Source organism: Heterodontus francisci, unplaced genomic scaffold (assembly GCF_036365525.1).
Source record: "Heterodontus francisci isolate sHetFra1 unplaced genomic scaffold, sHetFra1.hap1 HAP1_SCAFFOLD_43, whole genome shotgun sequence".
NCBI lineage: Eukaryota > Metazoa > Chordata > Chondrichthyes > Heterodontiformes > Heterodontidae > Heterodontus > Heterodontus francisci.
This window is the reverse complement of record NW_027141852.1, coordinates 10,616,950-10,625,327: the sequence shown is the minus strand read 5'-3', so window position 1 is coordinate 10,625,327 and position 8,378 is coordinate 10,616,950. Positions and strand designations below refer to the sequence as shown.

At 49.2% G+C, this 8,378-nt stretch overlaps 1 non-coding gene across 1 annotated transcript; it reads right to left on the bottom strand.

Moving 5' to 3' along the window:
• Positions 1–3,162: 3,162 nt before the first annotated feature.
• trnal-uaa (transfer RNA leucine (anticodon UAA)) lies at positions 3,163–3,245 on the bottom strand. Its single transcript has one exon. It is a non-coding gene; the product is annotated as a tRNA-Leu (tRNA).
• Positions 3,246–8,378: the final 5,133 nt, after the last annotated feature.

Here is an 8,378-nt window from a genome sequence, read left to right as displayed (position 1 = left end):
AAGGACTGGTTACTGTCAGGAGGGAATCAGTGATGGAGTTATTGTAACAGTGGATTGACCTGTTTCACATCTGTGCAGGTGTGTTTTCAGTTCCCTCTCTGGATTTCGCTCTGTTTCTCTGCTCACACATCTCCCCCTCCAGTTCAGTGAAGAACTGAACTACAGGGTGTCAGAATCAACAATTTAATAAATCCCGCTGCCTTCGATTTGATAAATCCCGAGATTATCCCGGTAACTTAACGAGAACTGGTTCGGAGCTGATGAATTAATTTAATAATGGAAGTGTCCGGGTTAATTCTCTGTTTTTCATTTAGACAGTTTGAATTGTGTTTTTTTTTTCTCTCTGGTGATCTGAGCACCGCTTCTCAATGAGAATCTGCTCCCAGAACAGAGTAAATGCAGGAAGAAAGAGGCCATTCTCGGGCTGTGTGTTTCTCTCCTAACCTGATCTGTTTAGACCGCACTGTTCCCAGAGGACGGAATCAGTGAGAGTTGTTCACACACAGGAGCTGAGTCCATTGCAGCGCTTTCAGATGTGCCTTCCCCCCGGCCCTCCCTATTGTCCGGACACAGAGCTGTCTGTTTCCCCCGGCGGCGGGATAGAGTCGGGGATTCTCTCCCCGCAGTGTCAGGGTCTGCAGCGCCGGGGAACTGGCGGTTTCAGTCAGAGTGACCGAGCTGCCTTACATATCCTGTGTACTGATCTCCAATGAATTCAAATATTAGTGAACTCATTGGGTAATGTTTGTAAATAACCCTCATGTGAATGGACCCGGCTCCATTAATGCCTTCCAAATAAAACTGGGATCCATTTCTTTTCCCCAAATTCCAGCTAACGGATCCCAGGAGCGGGGTTGAGATTGTGCTGAGCAGCAATGAGTCTCCGGTAATGCTGCTTTCTAAATTCCAGATCAGCTCTCAGTCCGACAGGCCTTTCGGGAAAGTGATGTGACAAAACAGAAACCATGTGACCGCCCCTCCAATCTAATGGGTTTGATGATGAACAGAGATGGCAGCTCTTTCCTTTGCTGATTTGGTGGCTCTGAAAAGAGCCCTTGTTACACTTGTTACTGAAGCTGGGTTTTAGGTGCGTTCCCCGCGGATGCGGCGGGCCAGCTGGATGTCTTTGGCCATGATGGACCGGGATCATTCTGGTGAATCTGCTCATTTTCCGGCAGAAGCATCAGTCGCTGTTTGAACTGTTTAAAGTCAGGGGTGTATTAGCAGCCAGAAAGTGAAGGGCAGTTCATTGCTCCCTGCAGCATTATCCGCCTCTTTCAGGAGAAAAGATCAGAAACCGCTCGTTTCTGTCAGTCCCCGAGAAGCCTGTGAGAAGCGGTTAGTCGCTAATTTGTTCCTTTCACAGAGAGGAAGCTGATATTTGTCCCGTTTTAAATTGCTGAACCGGACCTTCCTCCCGCCGCTTACAGTTAACAGATTGACAAATGAAAACGATTCCTAAAATCGCGTCAGGATTTTGTGACGGTAAATACAGTAAAACAGAACATAAAATGAGAGATTTTAAAATTGTTGCCTGAAAATTGAAATTTTCCATCACTTCAATTCCTTCCTGCTCTGGAATACCAGGCTTTTTCCAATTGGAAAATCTAAGCCAATGAGAACTTTGATTTACTTATATGTGATTCTCCTATTGGTTAAGAATTGGATTGAGAAGCGGGTGACCAATCAGAGACAGAGTCAAACTGCGGGGATTCCAGGCCCCCAGTAACTGAGCTGAAACTGTTCAGATTGACAAACCCTGGCAGCAGTTTCACACATTGGACACTTCACACTGAGTCATTCAAGGGCTGGTGTGAGAGAGGCTTCAGATCCTGTCATTACTCTCTGACTCATTATTCATCTAGAACCAAACAATTAGTAAATGTGAAGCAGTGACGAGACGTTTCACTCTCACTGCAGAATGTGTCATCTGGGGAAATAAGGAACTATTATATTCGGAGATTCCAGGTACATTCCTCCCTGAACAAATCCATTCCTAACATTCCCGATCACAGCCTATCCCAGCTCCTGTTGTCACCCGACTCCAGCTGAATTGGAGAAACTCATGTGTTGGGGTTTGAGTTGTGAGGTGGGGTTTCTCCGCCAGTGTTACTGTCTTACAAACTCTCCCCCTGAATTTGTGAACTGAGACTGCACCGAACACATCCCCAGTCAGAGTGAGGGCCGGATATTACGGTTTTATTACAGAGAGTGGGGAAAGGGCTGGGTGGAGGGGATGTCAGCGAGTCACCAGGGATCCTGGATTTACTCCAAATCATTTCCATGTGGAATCTGCAGGCGGGGCCGGGACAGGGATCATTTGATCAGGGGATCAGCTCTTTCCTGAGAGATGTGGGTGGCTCTGAGAAGAGCCTTTGTGTTCAGATGTTTACAAGTTTCCCGCGCTCTTTCACTTCTTTCCAGACCCTGCTTTCTGAGCCTTCGCTGCTTTCGGCTTGACCTTGCTCTTCCATGTCTGCACTTTCTTCAGCGCCCGCCGCACTCTTGCCTTTTTTGACCTTCTTCGCAGGTGACTTTTTCTGAAGCGCTGCTTTCTTCACCGCCTTATTTGGCGTTGCCGCCGCCTTGCTGCTCATTTTCTTGGCTGTTACTTTCTTTGTTGTCACTTTCTTGTCTGCTGGTTTCTTCACTGAAGATTTCTTGTCTGCTGGTTTCTTCACCTTCTTTCCCACTTTTCCCTGGGTTTTCCTTCTTGCTGATTTTGAAGGAGCCGGAGGCTCCCTGTCCCTTGCTCTGCACCAGGCAGCCTTTGTTAACATTCATCTTGATACTTTGCTTGATCTGGGTCTTGAGCTTCTCCTGAGCGGTGGCAGACCTGCAAGGAATCAACTACCAGCTAGCGTATAAAGCGAGACCAAGGCTCAGGGCCTTCAGTTACCTGGAGGGGAGTCGGAGAGGTAGCAGATCCTGTGAGGAACCACAATCCAGGAAGGATGAGAAGATCATTGTCAGGGTACAGAGGAGATTAAGTTAAAGATTTACCAGTTTATACGCAAGCGCAGAGCCAAGGAACGGTGCTGGGGCAGATCAAATAATAGGAAGCTGTGATCAGTTGGAAGGCAAGAGTGATGAAATGACAGAAGAGATGATGGTGCAACGCAAAAGTCAGGGAAAGAAAAAGTAACATTTTGTGAGCACAAATACCAGGAGTGGAGTTTGAACCCACGCAGACACATGTCTATTGGATCTTAAGTCCAACGCCTTAACCACTCGGCCATCCTGGTACTTTAACCCACCATTGAAAATGATATTTAATGTGATCCGGGTGCCATCTGGCCTTTGACAACATCAAGTTATGACTCCCCTCCCATGCTAAATTGGACCCTTCATTATTTATGAACCTCAATCGGATCACCCCTCAGTCTAGGTTTCTCTAAGGTGTAGGGTCCCAACTCTTTTAGTCTAACTTGATAACCAAGATGTCTTATACTGGGAATTCGTCGAATGTCTCTCCTCTGTACCCTTTCCAAAGCCTCAATATCACCCATCATGTGAGGAGACCAAGACTGGATACAATATTCCAAGTGAGTCCTGACCAAGGTTTCATAAAAGGACAAATTCGGGACATCTCGGATACTGAAGGAGTCCGTGTCCAGAAGCAGCAAGACCTGGACAACATTCAGACTTGGGCTGCTAAGTGGCAAGTAACATTCACACCACATAAGTACCAGGCAATGACCATCTCCAACAAGAGAGAATGTAACCATCTCCCTTTGACGTTCAACAGCATTACCATCGCTGAATCCCCCCACCATCAACATCCTGGGGGTTACCATTGACAAAAACTTAACTGGACCATTCATATACATACTCTGGCTACAAGAGTAAATCAGATAGTGGGAATTCTGTGATGAGTAACTCAGCTCAAGGCACGTGGTGAAATGCTCATTGGTAGAGCTGGAGAAATGGACTGGTCAGGTGGGCAGAAAAGTGGCAAATGGAATTCAACTTGGAGAAGTGTGAGGTGATGCCTTTGGTGAGGTCAAACACAGCAAAGGAAGACACAATTAATGGGTGAATGCTGAGAGGTGTAGAGGAAGTGAGGGACCTTGAAGTGAATGTCCACAAATCCCTGAACGTAGCAGGATAGGTTGATAAGTTGGTTGAGAAGGCTTATGGAATCCTTTCCTTTCTTAGCCGATGTATAGAATAGAAGAGCAGGGAGGTTATGCTGGAACTGTATCAATCATTAGTTAGGCCACAACTTGAGTTCTGTGTGCAGTTCTGGTCACCTCATTCCAGAAAGGATGTAATTGCACTAGAGAGGTTACAGAGGAGATTTACGAGGATGTTGCCAGGACTGGAAAAATGCAGCTATGAGGAAAGATTGGATAGACTGGGGTTGTTCTCCTTGGAATAGAAGAGGCTGAGGGGAGATTTGATTGAAATGTACAAAATTGTGAGGGGTCTGGATAGAATGGATGGGAAGGGTCTATTTACCTTAGTAGAGAGGTCAGTGACTAGGGGGCATAGATTTAAAGTGATGTGTTGAACAATTAGAGGGGAGATGAGGAAAGGTTTTTTCACCCAGAGTGCTGTGGGAGTCTGGAACTCACTGCCTGTAAGGGTAGCTGAGGCAGAAACCCTCAACTCATTTAAAAGGAGTTTGGATGTGCACCTCAAGTACCTGAACCTGCAGGGCTACGGTCCAAATGCTGGACAATGGGATTCAGCTGGGTGGCTCGTTTTTTGGCCTGCCTGTGCTGTAAACTTTCTATGTTCTATGATTCTATGCAGAAACAATGGGCCGAATGGCCTCCTTCTCCACTGTAATAATTTTGTGATTTTTGACTCTCCAAAACTTGTCAACCATCTACAAGGCACAAGCCAGGATGAGTGCAGCACCAACAATACTCTAGAAACTCGACACTGTTCAGGACAAAGCAGCCGCCTTGATTGTCACCCCATTCACCACCTTAAACATTCACTCCCTTCACCACTGACGCACAGTGGCAGTAGTGTGTACCATCTACCAGATGCACTGCTGCAACTCACCAAGGCTCCGCAGACAGCACCTTCCAAACCGAAGACCTCCACCACCTTGAAGGACAAGGGCTGCAGATGCATGGAAACACCACCATGTGCAAGCTCCCCTCCAAGTCACACACCATCTGATCTGCAACAATATCGCAGTTCATTCACTGATGCTGGGTCAAAATCCTGGATCTTCCTTCCTAACAGCACTGTGGGTGTACCTACACCACATGGAGTGCAGCAATTCGAGAAGGGAGCTCACCACCACCTTGTCAAGGACAATTAGGGAAGGGTAACAAATTCTGGACTTGCCAGTGTCGCTCACATCCCATGAAAGAATGTGCCTCATTTTATACTCAATTGTCCTCTGAATGCAGCCCAACCCTCTATTTGCTCCAACTATCACTTCACAGCATTGCTGCTGTACCTTTAGAGATCTGTGCACGAGAACATCCAGATCTCTGCTCAAAATTATTTTCTTTTTTCCACCTACTTTAATATTTTTCCCTGAAGGGTGTATGAATGTTGAGCATTCGCCCTGTCCACATGAATAACACTGCACTTACCCAAATTAAACATCATTTACCAGTCATGAACCCAATCTCCCAACACATTAAGATCAGCCTGAAACAGTCGAGTATCGTCCACAGTCTGAACACTCGCACAGATCTTCAAATCATCTGTAAATTTACAGATGGTACCCCCTACACCTACATCCAGATCATTAATAAAAATAGTAAAGAGCAACAGTCCCAACACCGATCCCTGTGAGATACCATTGGTAACTGGTCTCCAAACAGATCCAGATCCATCTGTAACTACTTTCTGCCTACGTCCTGCCAGTCAGTTCCCAATCCAGATCAATATATTACCACTGATACCAGGGACTTTAATCTTCTGGAGAAGCCTCTTGTGTGGAACCTGATCAAAATCTTTTGGATGAGATCAGCGAATTGAATACAGGCCGGGGATGAGGCCTAGGCCTGTCCTGCTTTGTGTGTGGGTCTCAGGACCACACAAGGTGAGATCAGCTCACTGAGCACAGGCCCATCCTGCTCTATATAGTGCTCAGTACCTCACCAAATGAGAATAACTAACACACCACAGGCCATGGAGCCTCGGCCCATCCTCCCCTGATTGCGGTTCAGTGCCAACCAGGTCAGATCAGCTAATTCAGCACAGGCCGGAGATGGAAGCTGGATCTTTCCTGCTCTGGGGTCCGTACCATACCAGGTGCGATGAAGTAAAATACCACAGGCCGGGGATGGAGCCTGAGATTTCCCTGTTCTGTGTGGGGCTCTGTACAACAATCTGTGAGAAGAACTATCATCCCTCAGGCTGAGGAAGGAGCCTGGGCCCATTCTGTTCTGTGTGGCTCCTACCAAAACTGAGTGGGATCAGTTAACTCAACACAGGCCATGAATACAATCAGGCCCTTTCCTGCTCCGTGTGGCTCAGTATCACACCAGGTGGCATCAGCTAACACAGCACAGGCTGGGGCTGGGGCTGGAGCCTGGGCCCGCCCTGCTCTGTGGGCTCAGTAACAACCCGTAAGATGAACTTTTTTCAAAAGACTTCAGTGTATTTATCTCTCTCCAACACTCTGAGGCAGCTTTCTGTGTTTATAAAGAGTGTAATTTATTGACTGGTCTCTTGGATCAAACAGGGTAACAGACAGAGGTCTGTGTGCAGAGGGTTTGGAGGTGAGCTCTGATTCCTAACTCTTTCTGGACTGTGAGGAATAAAGAATGAATGAGAGAGAGAGAATGTGGGAGAAGGGATGATGGAAGAATTTGTCCGTGAACCTGATTAAAAGTGGCTCAAACGCAAGATAATATTAAGATATCAAGAGCAGAACATTAACATAATCTGAGTTCCGCGATCTGGTCGGGTCCCATTCCCCTGAAGTGAGGAATGAACGGGTGGGGAAATTCCGCCTATGAGTTCACAGTGAGGATGGAATAGCTCAGTTGGGAGAACACTAGATTGAAGAACCAGGATACAATCCCTGGTTTCATCAGTTTTAATTTGGTGTCTCCATCAGTTTAAGTAGAGAGAATCAGAGGGGAGATTTTCCACTCTTGACCCCATGGGCTGAATTTTAAACTAACGGTGCGGCTCTCGGCAGAGACACCGTGAGTGGGTGCCGTCACCACACGAGTGAAATGTGGCCAGCCGACCCCGATCACGGAGCAGCTGACCAATTAATGAAGGGGAGGCGTGGGGCCCATGTAAACAAGGACCAGAGGCAGGGATCGAGGCACCGATGGCACCGACATCTGACACAACGGCAGGTGCTGGCGCCATATTGAAAGGACTGCCAGACCTGTATTCACTGCTGCCTGGTTTAAAGGAGTGTCTTCCTGAGAGCCCTCTGCTGTCCCAGAACCCGTTCTGCTGCCTCTGCTGTCCCAGAACCCGTTCTGCTGCCTCTGCTGCCCCAGGTCCCATTCTGCAGCCACTGCTGTCCCAGAACCCGTTCTGCTGCCTCTGCTGCCCCAGGTCCCGTTCTGCTGTCCCAGGACCCGTTCTGCTGCCCCAAGACCCATTCTGCTGCCCCTGATGCCCCAGGACCCGTTCTGCTGCATCTGCTGTCCCAGAACCCGTTCTGCTGCCTCTGCTGCCCCAGGTCCCGTTCTGCTGCCTCTGCTGTCCCAGAACCCGTTCTGCTGCCTCTGCTGCCCCAAGACCCATTCTGCTGCCTCTGCTGCTCCAGGATCCGTTCTGCTGCATCTGCTGCCCCAGGACCCGTTCTGCTGCCTCTGCTGCTCCAGGACCCGTTCTGCTGCATCTGCTGCCCCAGGACCTGTTCTGCTGCCTCCGCTGCCCCAGGACCTGTTCTGCTGCATCTGCTGCCCCAGTACCTGTTCTGCTGCCACCGCTGCCCCAGGACCTGTTCTGCTGCATCTGCTGCCCCAGGACCTGTTCTGCTGCCTCTGCTGCCCAGGACCCATTCTGCTGTCCCAGGACCCGTTCTGCTGTCACTGATGCCCCAAGACCCATTCTGCTGCCTCTGATGCCCCAGGACCCGTTTTGCTGCCCCAGAACCCGTTCTGTTGCCTCTGCTGCCCCAGGACCCGTTCTGCTGCCCCAGGACCCGTTCTGCTGCCTCTGCTGCTCCAGGACCCGTTCTGCTGCATCTGCTGCCCCAGGACCTGTTCTGCTGCCTCCGCTGCCCCAGGACCTGTTCCGCTGCATCTGCTGCCCCAGGACCTGTTCTGCTGCCTCCGCTGCCCCAGGACCTGTTCTGCTGCATCTGCTGCGCCAGGACCTGTTCTGCTGCCTCTGCTGCCCAGGACCCATTCTGCTGTCCCAGGACCCGTTCTGCTGTCACTGATGCCCCAGGACCCGTTCTGCTGTCTCTGCTGCCTGATAGGTAAGGA